This window comes from Carcharodon carcharias, chromosome 5, assembly GCF_017639515.1.
Source record: "Carcharodon carcharias isolate sCarCar2 chromosome 5, sCarCar2.pri, whole genome shotgun sequence".
Classification (NCBI taxonomy): domain Eukaryota; kingdom Metazoa; phylum Chordata; class Chondrichthyes; order Lamniformes; family Lamnidae; genus Carcharodon; species Carcharodon carcharias.
In genome coordinates, this window is record NC_054471.1 from 81,323,451 (window position 1) to 81,341,603 (window position 18,153).

An 18,153-nucleotide genomic window follows, 5' to 3' on the forward strand; every position below is an offset into this window, starting at 1 on the left:
CATTGAAGACTGCATTGCACCCAGCATTGTGTCTATTCTTGAACCCAGCATTGTGTCTAGCACTGAGCCCAGTATTGAGCCTAGCATTGCATTTAGCATTGAGCCCAGCATTGTATCAACCATTGAGCCCAGAATTGAACCCAGCATTGTGTCTACCATTGAGGCAAGCATGGAGACCAGCATTGCATCTAGCTTTGAGCCCAGTATTGCGACCAGCATTGCCTCCAGTATTGAGCCCAGCATTGAGGCCAGCAATGTGCCTAGCATTGATGCCAGCATTGTGCCTAGCGTTGAGAACAGCATTGAGGCCAGCAATGTGTCTAGCATTGCGCCCAGCATTGAGCGCAGTAAAATGTCTGGCATGAACCCTGCATTGCACCCAGCATTGGGTCACACATTGAGCCCAGCATCGTGTCTAGTTCTGAGCCCAGTATTTAGACCAGCATTGCGTGTAGCATTGAGCCCTCCACTGTGCCCTTGCATTGTGTGTACCATGGAGTCCAGCAATGTGTCTACCATTGGGCCCAGAATTGAGCCCAGCATTGTGTCTAGTATTGAGCCCAGCCTTGAGCCCAGCATGTGTCTAGCATTGAGCCCAGCGTTACGTCGCGCATTGCCTATATCATTGAGCCCATCATTCTGTCCAGCATCGAGCCCCGCATTGTGTCTAGCATTGAGCCCAGCATTGAACCTATCATTCTTTCTATCATAGAGCCCAGAATTGAGACCAGCATTGCCTCCAGTATGGAGCCCAGCATTGAGGCCAGCATTGTGCCTGGCCTTGATGCGAGCATTGTGCTTAGCATTGAGAGCAGCATTGAGCCCAGCATTGTGTCAATCATTAAGTCCAGAATTGCAGCCAGATTTGTGTTTAGAATGGAGCCCAGGATTGCGTCTAGCTTTGAGCAACAACATTGAGCTGAGCATTGTGTCTAGCATTGAGCCCAGCATTGAGCCCTGCATTGATCCCTGCATTGCATCGAGCATTGAGACCAGCATTGTGTCGAGCATTGAGCCCAGCATTGCGCCCAGCATTGCGTCTATCAGTGAGCCCAGCATTGTGTCTAGTAATGAGCTCAGTAATGCTCCTAGCATCGCATCTAGCATTGAGCCTAGCATTGTGTTTAGCATTGAGCCCAGCATTTGGCCAAGCAATATGTCTAGCATTGAGGACTGCATTGCGCCCAGCATGCAGCATGTTGTCTAGCAGTGAGCCCAGCATTGAATCTGGATCTGAGCCCAGTATTGAGACCAGCAATGTGTGCAGCATTGTGCCCTGCGTTATGCCCCTGTATTATGTCTAGCATTGAGTCCAGCAATCTTTCTACCATTGGGCCCAGAATTGAGCCCAGCATTGTGTCTAGTATTGAGCCCAGCCTTGAACCCAGCTTTGTGTACAGCATTGAGCCCAGCATTGCGCTCAGCATTGCTTCTATCATTGAGCCCAGCATTGTGTCGAGCTTTGAGCCCAGCATTGAACCCATCATTGTGTCTATCATAGAGCCCAGCATTGAGACCAGCATTGCCTCCAGTATTTTGCCCAGCATTGAGGCCAGCATTGTGCCTAGCATTGATGCCCAGCATTGTGCCGAGCATTGAGAACAGCATTGCGCCCAGCATTGTGTCAAGCATTGAGAACAGCAATGAGCCCAGCATTGTGTCTTGCATTGCGCCTAGCATTGAGCCCAGCATTACGTCTCGCATTGCGTATGTCATTGAGACCATTATTCTGTCCACCATTGACCCCCGCATTGTGTCTGGCATTGAGCCCAGCATTGAGCCCATCATTGTGTCCAGCATAGAGTCCAGCATTGCCTCCAGTATTGAGCCCAGCATTGAGGCCAGCATTGTGCCTAGCATTGATGCCAGCATTGTGCCTAGAATGGAGAACAGCATTGAGCCCAGCATTGTGTCTAGCATTGCGCCCAGTCTTGTGTCAATCATTAAGTCCAGAATTGAGGCCAGCTTTGTGTTTAGAATAGAGCAGAGCATTGTGTCTAGCTTTGAGCAACAGCACTGAGCTGAGCATTGCGTCTAGCATTGTAGCCTACAATGAGTCTAGCTTTGAGCCCAGCATTGAGCCCTGCATTGTGTCCATCATTGAGGCCAGCATTTTGTCTAGTATTGAGCTCAGCCATGCTCCTAGCATTGCATCTTGCATTGAGCCCAGCATTGAGCCAAGCAATATGTCTAGCATTGAGGCCAGCATTGAGGCCAGCATTGGGTCTAGCATTGTGCCCAGCGTTGTGTCTATCATTGAGCCCAGCATTGTGTCTAGTATTGAGCTCAGCGATGCTCCTAGCATTGCATCTCGCATTGAGCCCAGCATTGTATCTAGCATTGAGCCCAGCATTGAGCCAAGCAATATGTCTAGCATTGAGGACTGAATTGCGCCCAGCATTGTTTGTAGCATTGAGCCCAGTATTGTGCTCTTTTATTGTGTCTAGCATTGAGTCCAGCAATGTTTCTACCATTGGGCCCAGAATTGAGCCCAGCATTGTGTCTAGTATTGAGCCCAGCATTGAGCCCAGCTTTGTGTTCAGCTTTGAGCCCAGCATTGAGCCCAGCATTGTGTCTAGCATTGAGGCCAGCATTGAGTCCAGCACTGCGTCTAGAATTGAGCCCATCAATGTTTCTAGCATTGAGCCCCGCATTGTATCTAGCATTAGCCCAGCAATGAGCCCACCATTGTGTCTTGCATTGAGCCCAGCATTGAGCCCAGCATTGCGTCCAGCATTGAGCCCCTCAATGTGTCGAGCATTGAGCCAATCATTGAGCCCTGCATTGTATCTAGCATTGAGCCCTGCTTTGAGCCCAGCATTGTGTCCAGCATTGAGCCCAGCATTGTGTCTACCATTGAGGCAAGCATGGAGGCCAGCATTGCATCAAGCTTTGAGCCCAGCACTGTGTTTTGAATTGAGCTCAGCATTGTGCTCAGCATTGCGTCTAGCATTGAGCCCAGCATTGTGTCTGGCATTGAGCCCAGCATTGAACCCATCATTGTGTCTAGCATAGAGCCCAGCATTGAGACCAGCATTGCCACCGGTATGGAGCCCATTATTGAGGCCAGCATTGTGTCTAGCATTGATGCCCAGCATTGTGTCTAGCATTGAGAACAGCATTGAGCGCAGCATTGTGTCTAGCCTTGCGCCTAGCATTGTGTCAATCATTAAGTCCAGAATTGAGGCAAGCTTTTTGTTTAACATGGAGCCCAGCATTGCGTCTAGAGTTGAGCAACAGCTTTGAGCTGAGCATTGCATCTAGCATTGAGCCCAGCAGTGAGTCCAGCATTGAGCCTTGCATTGAGCCCTGCATTACATCGAGCGTTGCATCGAGCATTGAGACCAGCATTGTTTCTAGCGTTGAGCCCAGAATTGCGCCCAGCATTGCCACTCGTATTGGGGCCAGCATTGAGGCCAGCATTGTGTCTAGCATTGCGCCCATCATTGTGTCAAGCATTAAGGCCAGCATTGTGTCTATCATTGAGCCCAGCATTGCGCCCAGCATTGCATCTATCATTGAGCCCAGCATTGTGTCTAGTATTGAGCTCAGCAATGCTCCTAGAATTGTTTCTAGCAATGAGCTCAGCATTGTGTCTAGCATTGATCCCAGCAATATGTCTAGCTTTGAGGACTGCATTGCGCCCAGCATTGTGTCTAGCCTTGAGCCCAGGATTGTGTCTAGTACGGAGCCCAGTATAGAGCCTAGCATTGCGCTTAGCAATGAGCCTTGCACTGTATCTACCAGTGAGCACAGAATCCAGCTCAGCATTGTGTCCAGCATTGAGCCCAGCATTGTGTCTACCATTGAGGCAAGCATGGAGCGCAGCATTGCATCTAGCTTTGAGCCCAGCATTGTGTCTTGCATTGACCCCAGCATGGCGCCCAGCATTGCGTCTAGCATTGAGCCCAGCATTGTGTCTCGCATTGAGCCAGGCATTACCTCTTGCATTTCATTTAGCATTGAGCCAATCATTGTGTCCAGCATTGCGCCCAGCATTGAGACCAGCACTGCCTCCAGTATTGAGCCCAGCATTGAGGCCAGCATTGTGCCTAACATTGATGCCAGCATTTTTCCTAGCATTGAAAACAGCATTGAGCCCAGCATTGTGTCTAGCATTGCGCCTAGCATTGTGTCAATCATTAAGTCCAGAATTGAGGCCTGCTTTGTGTTTAGCATGGAGTCCGGCATTGTGTGTAGCTTTGAGCAACAGCTTTGAGCTGAGCATTGCGTCTAGCATTGAGCCCAGCATTGAGCCCTGCATTGTGTACAGCATTGAGCCCAGCATTGTGTCTAGCATTGAGCCAAGCATTGAGTCCAGCATTGTCTCTAGTATTGAGGCCAGCATTGTGCCGAGCATGGAGCCCAGCATTGCACCCAGCATTGTGTCTAGCACTGAGCCTAGTATTGAGACCCGCATTGCGTGAAGCATTGAGCCTTGCATTGCGTCCCGCATTGTGTCTAGTATTGAGCTCGGCATTGAGCCCAGCATTGTGTCCAGCATTGAGCCCAGCATTGTGTCTATCATTGAGCTCAGCATTGCGCCCAGCATTGCTTCTATCATTGGGCCCAATATTGTGTCTAGCGTTGAGCCCAACATTGTGTCTAGCACTGATCCCAATATTGAGCCCAGCATTGCGTGTAGCATTGAGCCCAGCATTGTATCTACCAGTGAGCCCAGAATTGAGCCCAGCATTGTGTCTAGCATTGAGCCCAGCATTGTGTCTAGCATTGAGCCAAACATTGAGCCCAGGATTGCATCTAGTATTGAGGCCAGTATTGAGACCCACATTATGTGAAGCATTGAGCAATGCATTGCGCCCCGCATTGTGTCTAGCATTGAGCCCAGCAGTTGGTTTAACATTGGGCCCAGAATTGAGACCAGCATTGTGTCCAGTATTGAGCCCAGCATTGAGCCCAGCTTTGTGTCCAGCATTGTGTCTAGCATTGACCCAAGCATTGAGCCAAGCATTGCCTCTAGCGTTGAGGCCAGCATTGAAACCCGCATTGAGGCCAGCATTGTGCCTAGCATGCAGCCCAGCATTGAGCCCAACATTGTGTTTAGCAATGCGCCCGGCATTGTGTCAAGCATTAATTACAGCATTGTGTCTAGCATTGAGCCCAGCAATACGCCCATCATTTCATCTAGCATTGAGCCCAGCAATGTGTCTACCATTGAGCTCAGCAATGTGTCGAGCTTTGCGTAGATCATTGAGCCCATCATTGTGTCTAGCATTGCAACCAGCATTGTGTCAATCATTAAATCCAGAATTGAGGTCAGCTTTGTGTTTAACATGGAGCCCAGCATTGCATCTAACTTTGAGCAACAGCATTGAGCTGAGCATTGTGTCTAACACTGAGCGCAGCATTGTGTCTAGCATTGAGCCCAGCATTGACCCGTCATTGCATCGAGCATTGCATCGAGCATTGAGCCCAGCATTGTGTCTAGCATTGAGCCCAGCATTGTGTCAAGCATTAATTACAGCATTGTGTCTAGCATTGAGCCCAGCAATGCGCCCATCATTTCATCTAGCATTGAGCCCAGCATTGTGTCTACCATTGAGCTCAGCAATGTGTCGAGCTTTGCGTAGATCATTGAGCCCATCATTGTGTCTAGCATTGCAACCAGCATTGTGTCAATCATTAAATCCAGAATTGAGGCCAGCTTTGTGTTTAACATGGAGCCCAGCATTGCATCTAACTTTGAGCAACAGCATTGAGCTGAGCATTGTGTCTAACATTGAGCGCAGCATTGTGTCTAGCATTGGGCCCAGCATTGAGCCGTCATTGCATCGAGCATTGCATCGAGCATTGAGCCCAGCATTGTATCTAGCATTGAGCCCAGCATTGTGCACATCATTGCCTCTAGTATTGAGGCCAGCATGACGCCAGCATTGTGTCTAGCATTGCGCCCAACATTGTGTCAAGCATTAATTACAGCATTGTGTCTAGCACTGAGGCCAGTATTGGGACCCGCATTGCGTGTAGCATTGAGCCCTGCATTGCGCATCGCATTGTGTCTAGCATTGAGCCCAGCAATTTGTCTACCATTGGGCCCAGAATTGAGACCAGCATTGTGACTAGTATTGAGCCCAGCATTGAGCCCAGCTTTGTGTCCAGCATTGAACCCAGCATTGTGTCTAGGATTCAGCCAAGCATTGAGCCCAGCATTGCCTCTAGTATTGAGGCCAGCATTGTGCCTAGCATGGAGGCCAGCATTGTGTCTTGGATTGACCCAAGCATTGAGCCCAGCATTGCTTCTAGTATTGAGTCCAGCATTGAGGCCAGCATTGTGCTGAGCATGGAACCCAGCATTGAGCCCAGCTTTGTGTCCGGCACTGAGACCAGCATTGTGTCTAGCATTGACCCAAGCATTGAGCCCAGCATTGCCTCTAGCGTTGAGGCCAGCATTGAGGCCAGCATTGTGGCCATCATTGTGCCTAGCATGCAGCACAGCACTGAGCCCAGCATTGTGTCAAGCATTGAGCCAAGCATTGAGCCCAGCATTGTGTCTAGTATTGAGGCCAGCATTGAGGCCAGCATTGTGCCGAGCATGGAGCCCAGCGTTGTACCCAGCATTGTGTCTAGCATTGAGCCCAGCATTGTGTCTAGCACTGAGCCTAGTATTGAGACCCGCATTGCGTGAAGCATTGAGCCTTGCATTGCGTCCCGCATTGTGTCTAGCATTGAGCCCAGCAACTTGTTTAACATTGGGCCCAGAATTGAGACCAGCATTGTGTCTAGTATTGAGCCCAGCATTGAGCCCAGCTTTGTGTCCAGCATTGAGCCCAGCATTGTGTCTATCATTGAGCTCAGCATTGCGCCCAGCATTGCTTCTATCATTGAGCCTAATATTGTGTCTAGCGTTGAGCCCAACATTGTGTCTAGCACTGATCCCAATATTGAGCCCAGCATTGCATGTAGCATTGAGCCCAGCATTGTGTCTAGCATTGAGCCCAGCATTGTGTCTAGCATTGAGCCAAGCATTGAGCCCAGGATTGCCTCTAGTATTGAGGCCAGTATTGAGACCCACATTATGTGAAGCATTGAGCAATGCATTACGCCCCGCATTGTGTCTAGCATTGAGCCCAGCAATTGGTTTAACATTGGGCCCAGAATTGAGACCAGCATTGTGTCTAGTATTGAGCCCAGCATTGAGCCCAGCTTTGAGTCCAGCATTGTGTCTAACATTGACCCAAGCATTGAGCCAAGCTTTGCCTCTAGCGTTGAGGCCAGCATTGAAGCCCGCATTGAGGCCAGCATTGTGCCTAGCATGCAGCCCAGCATTGAGCCCAGCATTGTGTTTAGCAATGCGCCCGGCATTGTGTCAAGCATTAATTACAGCATTGTGTCTAGCATTGAGCCCAGCAATTTGCCCATCATTTCATCTAGCATTGAGCCCAGCATAGTGTCTACCATTGAGCTCAGCAATGTGTCGAGCTTTGCGTAGATCATTGAGCCCATCATTGTGTCTAGCATTGCAACCAGCATTGTGTCAATCATTAAGTCCAGAATTGAGGCCAGCTTTGTGTTTAACATGGAGCCCAGCATTGCATCTAACTTTGAGCAACAGCATTGAGCTGAGCATTGTGTCTAACATTGAGCGCAGCATTGTGTCTAGCATTGAGCCCAGCATTGACCCGTCATTGCATCGAGCATTGCATCGAGCATTGAGCTCAGCATTGTGTCAAGCATTGAGCCAAGCATTATGCACATCATTGCCTCTAGTATTGAGGCCAGCATGACGCCAGCATTGTGTCTAGCATTGCGCCCAGCATTGTGTCAAGCATTAATTACAGCATTGTGTCTAGCATTGAGCCCAGCAATGCGCCCATCATTGCGTCTAGCATTGAGCCCAGCATTGTGTCTAACATTGAGCTCAGCAATGTGTTTAGCATTGCGTATTTCATTCAGACCATCATTGTGTCTAGCATTGAGCCCAGCATTGTTCCCAGCTTTGTGTCTAGCTCTGTGCCCAGCATTAAGCCCAGCATTGCATCTAGCATTGAGCCCAGCATTGAGTCTACCATTGAGCTCAGCAATGTGTTTAGCATTGCGTATTTCAATCAGCCCATCATTGTATCTAGCATTGAGCCCAGCATTGTTCCCTACTTTGTGTCTAGCTCTGTGCCCTGCATTGAGCCCAGCATTGCATCTAGCATTGAGCCCAGCATTGAGTCTACCATTGAGCTCAGCAATGTGTTTAGCATTGCGTATTTCAATCAGCCCATCATTGTATCTAGCATTGAGCCCAGCATTGTTCCCTACTTTGTGTCTAGCTCTGTGCCCTGCATTGAGCCCAGCATTGCGTCTCGCATTGAGCCATTTCACGTGTCTAGCATTGAGCCCAGCAATGAGCCCCGCATTGTATCTAGCATTGAGCCCAGCATTGAACCCAGCATTGTGTCCAGCATTGAGCCCAGCATTGATCCTAGCATAGCATCTAGCATTGAGCCCAGCATTGCGGCTACCATTGAGCTCAGCAATGCGTCGAGCTTTGCGTAGATCATTGAGCTCATTATTGTGTCTAGCATTGCACCCAGCATTGTGTCAATCATTAAATCCAGAATTGAGGCCAGCTTTGTGTTTAGCATGGAGCCCAGCATTGCGTCTAACTTTGAGCAACAGCATTGAGCTGAGCATTGCGTCTAGCATTGAGCGCAGCATTGAGTCTAGCATTGAGCCCTTCATTGCATTGAGCATTGCATCGAACATTAAGACCAGCATTGTATCTAGCATTGAGCCCAGCATTGTGCACATCATTGCCTCTAGTATTGAGGCCAGCATGACGCCAGCATTGTGTCTAGCATTGCGCCCAGCATTGCGCCCATATTGCTTCTATCATTGAGCCCAGCATTGTGTCTAGCATTGAGCCCAGCATTGAGACCAGCAATATGTCTAGCATTGAGCCGTGCATAGCGCCCAGCATTGTGTCTAGCATTGAGCCCAGTATTGGGTCTATCATTGAGGCAAGCATGGAGCCCAGCATTGCATCTCGCTTTGAGCGCTGCATTGTGCACTGCATTGAGCCCAGCATTGCGCACAGCATTGCGTCTAGCATTGAGCCCAGCATTGTGTCTAGCATTGAGCCCAGCATTACGTCTTGCATTGCATATATCATTGAGCCCATCATTGTTTCCATCATCGAGCCCCACATTGTGTCTAGCATTGAGCCCAGCATTGTGTCAAGGATTGATCCAAGCATTGAGCCCAGCATTGCCTCTAGTATTGAGGCCAGCATTGAGGCCAGCATTGTGCCTAGCATTGATGCCAGCATTGTGCCTTGCATTGAGAACAGTATTGAGCTCAGCATTGTGTCTAGCAATGCATCCAGCATTGTGTTGATCATTAAGTCCAGAAATGATGCCAGCTTTGTGTTTAGCATGGAGCCCAGCATTGAGTCGAGCATTGAGCCCAGCATTGAGCCCTGCGTTGCATCGAGCATTGCTTCATGCATTGAGACGAGCATTGTGTCTAGCGTTGAGCCTAGCATTGTGTCCAGCATTGAGCCAAGCATTGAGTCCAGCATTGCCTCTACCCTTCAGCCCAGCATTGTGTCTAGATGTAAGTGCAGTATTGAGACCCGCATTGCGTGTAGCATTGAGCCCAGCATTGCGCATCGCATTGTGTCTAGCATGTAGCCCAGCAATTTGTCTACCATTGGGCCCAGAATTGAGACCAGCATTGTGACTAGTATTGACCCAGCATTGAGCCCAGTTTTGTGTCCAGCATTGAGCCCAGCATTGTGTCTTGGATTGACCCAAACATTGAGTCCAGCATTGCCTCTAGTATTGAGGCCAGCATTGAGGCCAGCATTGAGGCCAGCATTGTGCCTAGCATGGAGCCCAGCATTGAGCCCAGCATTGTGTCTAGCAATGCGCCCAACATTTTGTCAAGCATTAATTATCGCATTGTGTCTAGCATGTAGCCCAGCAATTTGTCTACCATTGAGCCCAGAATTGCGACCAGCATTGTGTCTAGTATTGAGCCAGCATTGAGCCCAGCTTTGTGTCCAGCATTGAGCCCAGCATTGTGTCTTGGATTGACCCAAGCATTGAGCCCAGCAATGCCTCAGCGTTGAGGCCAGCATTGAGGCCAGCATTGCAGCCAGCATTGTGCCTAGCATGCAGCCCAGCATTGATCCCAGCATTGTGTCTAGCAATGCGCCCAGCATTGTGTCAAGCATTAATTACAGCATTGTGTCTACCATTGAGCTCAGCAATGCGCCCATCATTTCATCTAGCATTGAGCCCAGCATTGTGTTTTGCATTACCTATTTCATTCAGCCCAACATTGTGTCTAGCATTGTTCCCAGCTTTTTGTTTAGCTCTCTGCCCAGCATTGCATCTCGCATTGAGCTCAGAAATGCGTTGATCTTTGCGTAGATCATTGAGCCCATCATTAGGTCTAGCATGCACCCGGCATTGTGTCAATCATTAAGTCCAGAATTGAAGCCAGCTTTGTTTTTAGCATGGAGCCCAGCATTGCATCTAGCTTTGAGCAACAGCATTGAGCTCAGCATTGCATCTAGCATTAAGCGCAGCATTGAGTCTGGCATTGAGCCCAGCATTGAGCCCTGCATTTCATCGAGCATTACATCGAGCATTGAAATGAGCATTGTGTCTAGCACTGAGCCCAGCATTGTGCGCATCATTGCCTCTAGTATTGAGGCCAGCAATGACGGCAGCATTGTGTCTAGCATTGCACCCAGCATTGTGTCAAGCATTAAGTCCAGCATTGTGTCTATCATTGAGCCCAGCATTGCGCCCAGCATTGCTTCTATCACTGAGCCCAGCATTGTGTCTAGCATTGAGCCCAGCATTGTGTCTAGCATTGAGCCCAGCATTGAGCCCAGCATTGCGCCCAGCATTGCTGCTATCATTGAGCCCAGCATTGTGTCTAGAAATGAGCCCAGTATTAAGCCCAAAATTGCGTGTAGCATTGAGCCCAGCATTGTAGCTACCATTAAGCCCAGAATTGAGCCCAGCATTGTGTCTAGCACTGAGCTCAGCACTGAGCCCAGCATTGCGCCCAGCATTGCTTCTATCATTGAGCCCAGCATTGTGTCTAGCATTGAGCCCAGCATTCAGCCCAGCATTGTGTACAGCACTGAGCCAGTATTGAGCCTAGCATTGCGTGTAGCATTGAGCCCAGCATTGTATCTAACATTGAGCCCAGAATTGAGCCCAGCATTGTGTCTAGCATTGAGCCCAGCATTGAGCCCAGCATTGCCCCAGCATTGCTTCTATCATTGAGCCCAGCATTGTGTCTAGCATTGAGCCCAGCATTGTGTCTAGCACTGAGCCCAGTATTGAGCCCAAAATTGCATGTAGCATTGAGCCCAGCATTGTAGCTACCATTGAGCCCAGAATTGAGCCCAGCATTGCGTCTAGCTTTGAGCCCAGCATTCAGCCCAGCATTGTGTACAGCATTGAGCCCAGCATTGTGTCTAGCATTGAGCCCAGTATTGATCCCAGCATTGCGTGTAACAGTGAGCCCAGCATTGTAGCTAGCATTGAGCCCAGAATTGAGCCCAGCATTGTGTCTAGCATTGCGCCCAGCATTCAGCCCAGCATTGTGTACAGCAGTGAGCCAGTATTGAGCCTAACATTGCGTTTAGCATTGAGCCCAGCATTGTATCTAACATTGAGCCCAGAATTGAGCCCAGCATTGTGTCTAGCATTGAGCCCAGCATTAAGCCCAGCATTGTGTACAGCATTGATCCCAGGATTGTGTCTAGCACTGAGCCAAGCATTGAGCCCAGCATTGCATCTGGGAGTGAGCCCAGCATTGTTCCCAGCTTTGTGTTTAGCTCTGAGCCCAGCATTGAGCCCAGCATTGCGTCTCGCATTGAGCCAATCCACGTGTCTAGCATTGAGCCCAGCAATGAGCCCAGCATTGCATCTCGCATTGAGCCAATCCACGTGTCTAGCATTGAGCCCAGCAATGAGTCCCGCATTGTGTCAAGCATTGAGCCCAGCATTTAGCCCAGCATTGTTTCCGGCATTGATCCTAGCCTAACGTCTAGCATTGAGCCCAGCATTGCGTCTAACTTTGAGCAACAGCATTGAGCTGAGCATTGCGTCTAACATTGAGCGCAGCATTGAGTCTAGCATTGAGACCTTCATTGCATCGAGCATTGCATCGAGCATTGAGCCCAGCATTGTGTCTAGCATTGAGCCCAGCATTGTGTACAGCACTGAGCCAGTATTGAGCCTAGCATTGCGTTTAGCATTGAGTCCAGCATTGTAGCTAACATTGAGCCCAGAATCGAGCCCAGCATTGCGTCTAGCATTGAGCCCAGCATTGAGCCCAGCATTGTGTCTTGCAATGTGCCTAGCATTGTGTCAAGCATTAAGTCCAGCATTGTGCCTAGCAAAGAGCCCAGCATTGAATCTAGCAGTGAGCCTAGCATTGAGCCCAGCAATGCGTCAAGCATTGCATATATCATTGAGCACATCATTGTGTCTTTCATTGAGCCCAGCATTGAGCCCAGCATTGCGTCTAGCATTGAGCCCCTCAATGTGTCGAGCATTGAGCCCAGCATTGAGCCCCGCATTGTGTCCAGCATTGAGCCCAGCATTGTGTCTACCATTGAGGCAAGCATGGAGGCCAGCATTGCATCTAGCTTTGAGCCCCGTATTGTGTTTTGCATTGAGCCCGGCATTGCGCTCAGCATTGCGTCTAGCATTAAGCCCAGCATTGTGTCTAGTATTGAGCCCAGCATTACGTCTCACATTGTGTATATTTTTGAGCCCATCATTCTGTCCAGCATTGAGCCCCGCATTGTGTCTGGCATTGAGCCCAGCATTGAACCCATCATTGTGTCTAGCAAAGAAGCCAGCATTGAGACCAGCATTGCCTCCAGTATTGAGCAGAGCTTTGAGGCCAGCATTGTGCCTAGCATTGATGCCAGCATTGTGCCTAGCATTGAAAACAGCATTGAGCCCAGCATTGTGTCTAGCATTGCGCCTAGCATTGTGTCAATCATTAAGTCCAGAATTGAGGCCTGCTTTGTGTTTAGCATGGAGTCCGGCATTGTGTGTAGCTTTGAGCAACAGCTTTGAGCTGAGCATTGCGTCTAGCATTGAGCCCAGCATTGAGCCCTGCATTGTGTACAGCATTGAGCCCAGCATTGTGTCTAGCATTGAGCCAAGCATTGAGTCCAGCATTGTCTCTAGTATTGAGGCCAGCATTGTGCCGAGCATGGAGCCCAGCATTGCACCCAGCATTGTGTCTAGCACTGAGCCTAGTATTGAGACCCGCATTGCGTGAAGCATTGAGCCTTGCATTGCGTCCCGCATTGTGTCTAGTATTGAGCTCGGCATTGAGCCCAGCATTGTGTCCAGCATTGAGCCCAGCATTGTGTCTATCATTGAGCTCAGCATTGCGCCCAGCATTGCTTCTATCATTGGGCCCAATATTGTGTCTAGCGTTGAGCCCAACATTGTGTCTAGCACTGATCCCAATATTGAGCCCAGCATTGCGTGTAGCATTGAGCCCAGCATTGTATCTACCAGTGAGCCCAGAATTGAGCCCAGCATTGTGTCTAGCATTGAGCCCAGCATTGTGTCTAGCATTGAGCCAAACATTGAGCCCAGGATTGCATCTAGTATTGAGGCCAGTATTGAGACCCACATTATGTGAAGCATTGAGCAATGCATTGCGCCCCGCATTGTGTCTAGCATTGAGCCCAGCAGTTGGTTTAACATTGGGCCCAGAATTGAGACCAGCATTGTGTCCAGTATTGAGCCCAGCATTGAGCCCAGCTTTGTGTCCAGCATTGTGTCTAGCATTGACCCAAGCATTGAGCCAAGCATTGCCTCTAGCGTTGAGGCCAGCATTGAAACCCGCATTGAGGCCAGCATTGTGCCTAGCATGCAGCCCAGCATTGAGCCCAACATTGTGTTTAGCAATGCGCCCGGCATTGTGTCAAGCATTAATTACAGCATTGTGTCTAGCATTGAGCCCAGCAATGCGCCCATCATTTCATCTAGCATTGAGCCCAGCAATGTGTCTACCATTGAGCTCAGCAATGTGTCGAGCTTTGCGTAGATCATTGAGCCCATCATTGTGTCTAGCATTGCAACCAGCATTGTGTCAATCATTAAATCCAGAATTGAGGTCAGCTTTGTGTTTAACATGGAGCCCAGCATTGCATCTAACTTTGAGCAACAGCATTGAGCTGAGCATTGTGTCTAACACTGAGCGCAGCATTGTGTCTAGCATTGAGCCCAGCATTGACCCGTCATTGCATCGAGCATTGCATCGAGCATTGAGCCCAGCATTGTGTCTAGCATTGAGCCCAGCATTGTGTCAAGCATTAATTACAGCATTGTGTCTAGCATTGAGCCCAGAAATGCGCCCATCATTTCATCTAGCATTGAGCCCAGCATTGTGTCTACCATTGAGCTCAGCAATGTGTCGAGCTTTGCGTAGATCATTGAGCCCATCATTGTGTCTAGCATTGCAACCAGCATTGTGTCAATCATTAAATCCAGAATTGAGGCCAGCTTTGTGTTTAACATGGAGCCCAGCATTGCATCTAACTTTGAGCAACAGCATTGAGCTGAGCATTGTGTCTAACATTGAGCGCAGCATTGTGTCTAGCATTGAGCCCAGCATTGAGCCGTCATTGCATCGAGCATTGCATCGAGCATTGAGCCCAGCATTGTATCTAGCATTGAGCCCAGCATTGTGCACATCATTGCCTCTAGTATTGAGGCCAGCATGACGCCAGCATTGTGCCTAGCATTGCGCCCAACATTGTGTCAAGCATTAATTACAGCATTGTGTCTAGCACTGAGGCCAGTATTGGGACCCGCATTGCGTGTAGCATTGAGCCCTGCATTGCGCATCGCATTGTGTCTAGCATTGAGCCCAGCAATTTGTCTACCATTGGGCCCAGAATTGAGACCAGCATTGTGACTAGTATTGAGCCCAGCATTGAGCCCAGCTTTGTGTCCAGCATTGAACCCAGCATTGTGTCTAGGATTCAGCCAAGCATTGAGCCCAGCATTGCCTCTAGTATTGAGGCCAGCATTGTGCCTAGCATGGAGGCCAGCATTGTGTCTTGGATTGACCCAAGCATTGAGCCCAGCATTGCTTCTAGTATTGAGTCCAGCATTGAGGCCAGCATTGTGCTGAGCATGGAACCCAGCATTGAGCCCAGCTTTGTGTCCGGCACTGAGACCAGCATTGTGTCTAGCATTGACCCAAGCATTGAGCCCAGCATTGCCTCTAGCGTTGAGGCCAGCATTGAGGCCAGCATTGTGGCCATCATTGTGCCTAGCATGCAGCACAGCACTGAGCCCAGCATTGTGTCAAGCATTGAGCCAAGCATTGAGCCCAGCATTGTGTCTAGTATTGAGGCCAGCATTGAGGCCAGCATTGTGCCGAGCATGGAGCCCAGCGTTGTACCCAGCATTGTGTCTAGCATTGAGCCCAGCATTGTGTCTAGCACTGAGCCTAGTATTGAGACCCGCATTGCGTGAAGCATTGAGCCTTGCATTGCGTCCCGCATTGTGTCTAGCATTGAGCCCAGCAACTTGTTTAACATTGGGCCCAGAATTGAGACCAGCATTGTGTCTAGTATTGAGCCCAGCATTGAGCCCAGCTTTGTGTCCAGCATTGAGCCCAGCATTGTGTCTATCATTGAGCTCAGCATTGCGCCCAGCATTGCTTCTATCATTGAGCCTAATATTGTGTCTAGCGTTGAGCCCAACATTGTGTCTAGCACTGATCCCAATATTGAGCCCAGCATTGCATGTAGCATTGAGCCCAGCATTGTGTCTAGCATTGAGCCCAGCATTGTGTCTAGCATTGAGCCAAGCATTGAGCCCAGGATTGCCTCTAGTATTGAGGCCAGTATTGAGACCCACATTATGTGAAGCATTGAGCAATGCATTACGCCCCGCATTGTGTCTAGCATTGAGCCCAGCAATTGGTTTAACATTGGGCCCAGAATTGAGACCAGCATTGTGTCTAGTATTGAGCCCAGCATTGAGCCCAGCTTTGTGTCCAGCATTGTGTCTAACATTGACCCAAGCATTGAGCCAAGCTTTGCCTCTAGCGTTGAGGCCAGCATTGAAGCCCGCATTGAGGCCAGCATTGTGCCTAGCATGCAGCCCAGCATTGAGCCCAGCATTGTGTTTAGCAATGCGCCCGGCATTGTGTCAAGCATTAATTACAGCATTGTGTCTAGCATTGAGCCCAGCAATTTGCCCATCATTTCATCTAGCATTGAGCCCAGCATAGTGTCTACCATTGAGCTCAGCAATGTGTCGAGCTTTGCGTAGATCATTGAGCCCATCATTGTGTCTAGCATTGCAACCAGCATTGTGTCAATCATTAAGTCCAGAATTGAGGCCAGCTTTGTGTTTAACATGGAGCCCAGCATTGCATCTAACTTTGAGCAACAGCATTGAGCTGAGCATTGTGTCTAACATTGAGCGCAGCATTGTGTCTAGCATTGAGCCCAGCATTGACCCGTCATTGCTTCGAGCATTGCATCGAGCATTGAGCTCAGCATTGTGTCAAGCATTGAGCCAAGCATTATGCACATCATTGCCTCTAGTATTGAGGCCAGCATGACGCCAGCATTGTGTCTAGCATTGCGCCCAGCATTGTGTCAAGCATTAATTACAGCATTGTGTCTAGCATTGAGCCCAGCAATGCGCCCATCATTGCGTCTAGCATTGAGCCCAGCATTGTGTCTAACATTGAGCTCAGCAATGTGTTTAGCATTGCGTATTTCATTCAGACCATCATTGTGTCTAGCATTGAGCCCAGCATTGTTCCCAGCTTTGTGTCTAGCTCTGTGCCCAGCATTAAGCCCAGCATTGCATCTAGCATTGAGCCCAGCATTGAGTCTACCATTGAGCTCAGCAATGTGTTTAGCATTGCGTATTTCAATCAGCCCATCATTGTATCTAGCATTGAGCCCAGCATTGTTCCCTACTTTGTGTCTAGCTCTGTGCCCTGCATTGAGCCCAGCATTGCGTCTCGCATTGAGCCATTTCACGTGTCTAGCATTGAGCCCAGCAATGAGCCCCGCATTGTATCTAGCATTGAGCCCAGCATTGAACCCAGCATTGTGTCCAGCATTGAGCCCAGCATTGATCCTAGCATAGCATCTAGCATTGAGCCCAGCATTGCGGCTACCATTGAGCTCAGCAATGCGTCGAGCTTTGCGTAGATCATTGAGCTCATTATTGTGTCTAGCATTGCACCCAGCATTGTGTCAATCATTAAATCCAGAATTGAGGCCAGCTTTGTGTTTAGCATGGAGCCCAGCATTGCGTCTAACTTTGAGCAACAGCATTGAGCTGAGCATTGCGTCTAGCATTGAGCGCAGCATTGAGTCTAGCATTGAGCCCTTCATTGCATTGAGCATTGCATCGAACATTAAGACCAGCATTGTATCTAGCATGGAGCCCAGCATTGTGCACATCATTGCCTCTAGTATTGAGGCCAGCATGACGCCAGCATTGTGTCTAGCATTGCGCCCAGCATTGCGCCCATATTGCTTCTATCATTGAGCCCAGCATTGTGTCTAGCATTGAGCCCAGCATTGAGACCAGCAATATGTCTAGCATTGAGCCGTGCATAGCGCCCAGCATTGTGTCTAGCATTGAGCCCAGTATTGGGTCTATCATTGAGGCAAGCATGGAGCCCAGCATTGCATCTAGCTTTGAGCGCTGCATTGTGCACTGCATTGAGCCCAGCATTGCGCACAGCATTGCGTCTAGCATTGAGCCCAGCATTGTGTCTAGCATTGAGCCCAGCATTACGTCTTGCATTGCATATATCATTGAGCCCATCATTGTTTCCATCATCGAGCCCCACATTGTGTCTAGCATTGAGCCCAGCATTGTGTCAAGGATTGATCCAAGCATTGAGCCCAGCATTGCCTCTAGTATTGAGGCCAGCATTGAGGCCAGCATTGTGCCTAGCATTGATGCCAGCATTGTGCCTTGCATTGAGAACAGTATTGAGCTCAGCATTGTGTCTAGCAATGCATCCAGCATTGTGTTGATCATTAAGTCCAGAAATGATGCCAGCTTTGTGTTTAGCATGGAGCCCAGCATTGAGTCGAGCATTGAGCCCAGCATTGAGCCCTGCGTTGCATCGAGCATTGCTTCGTGCATTGAG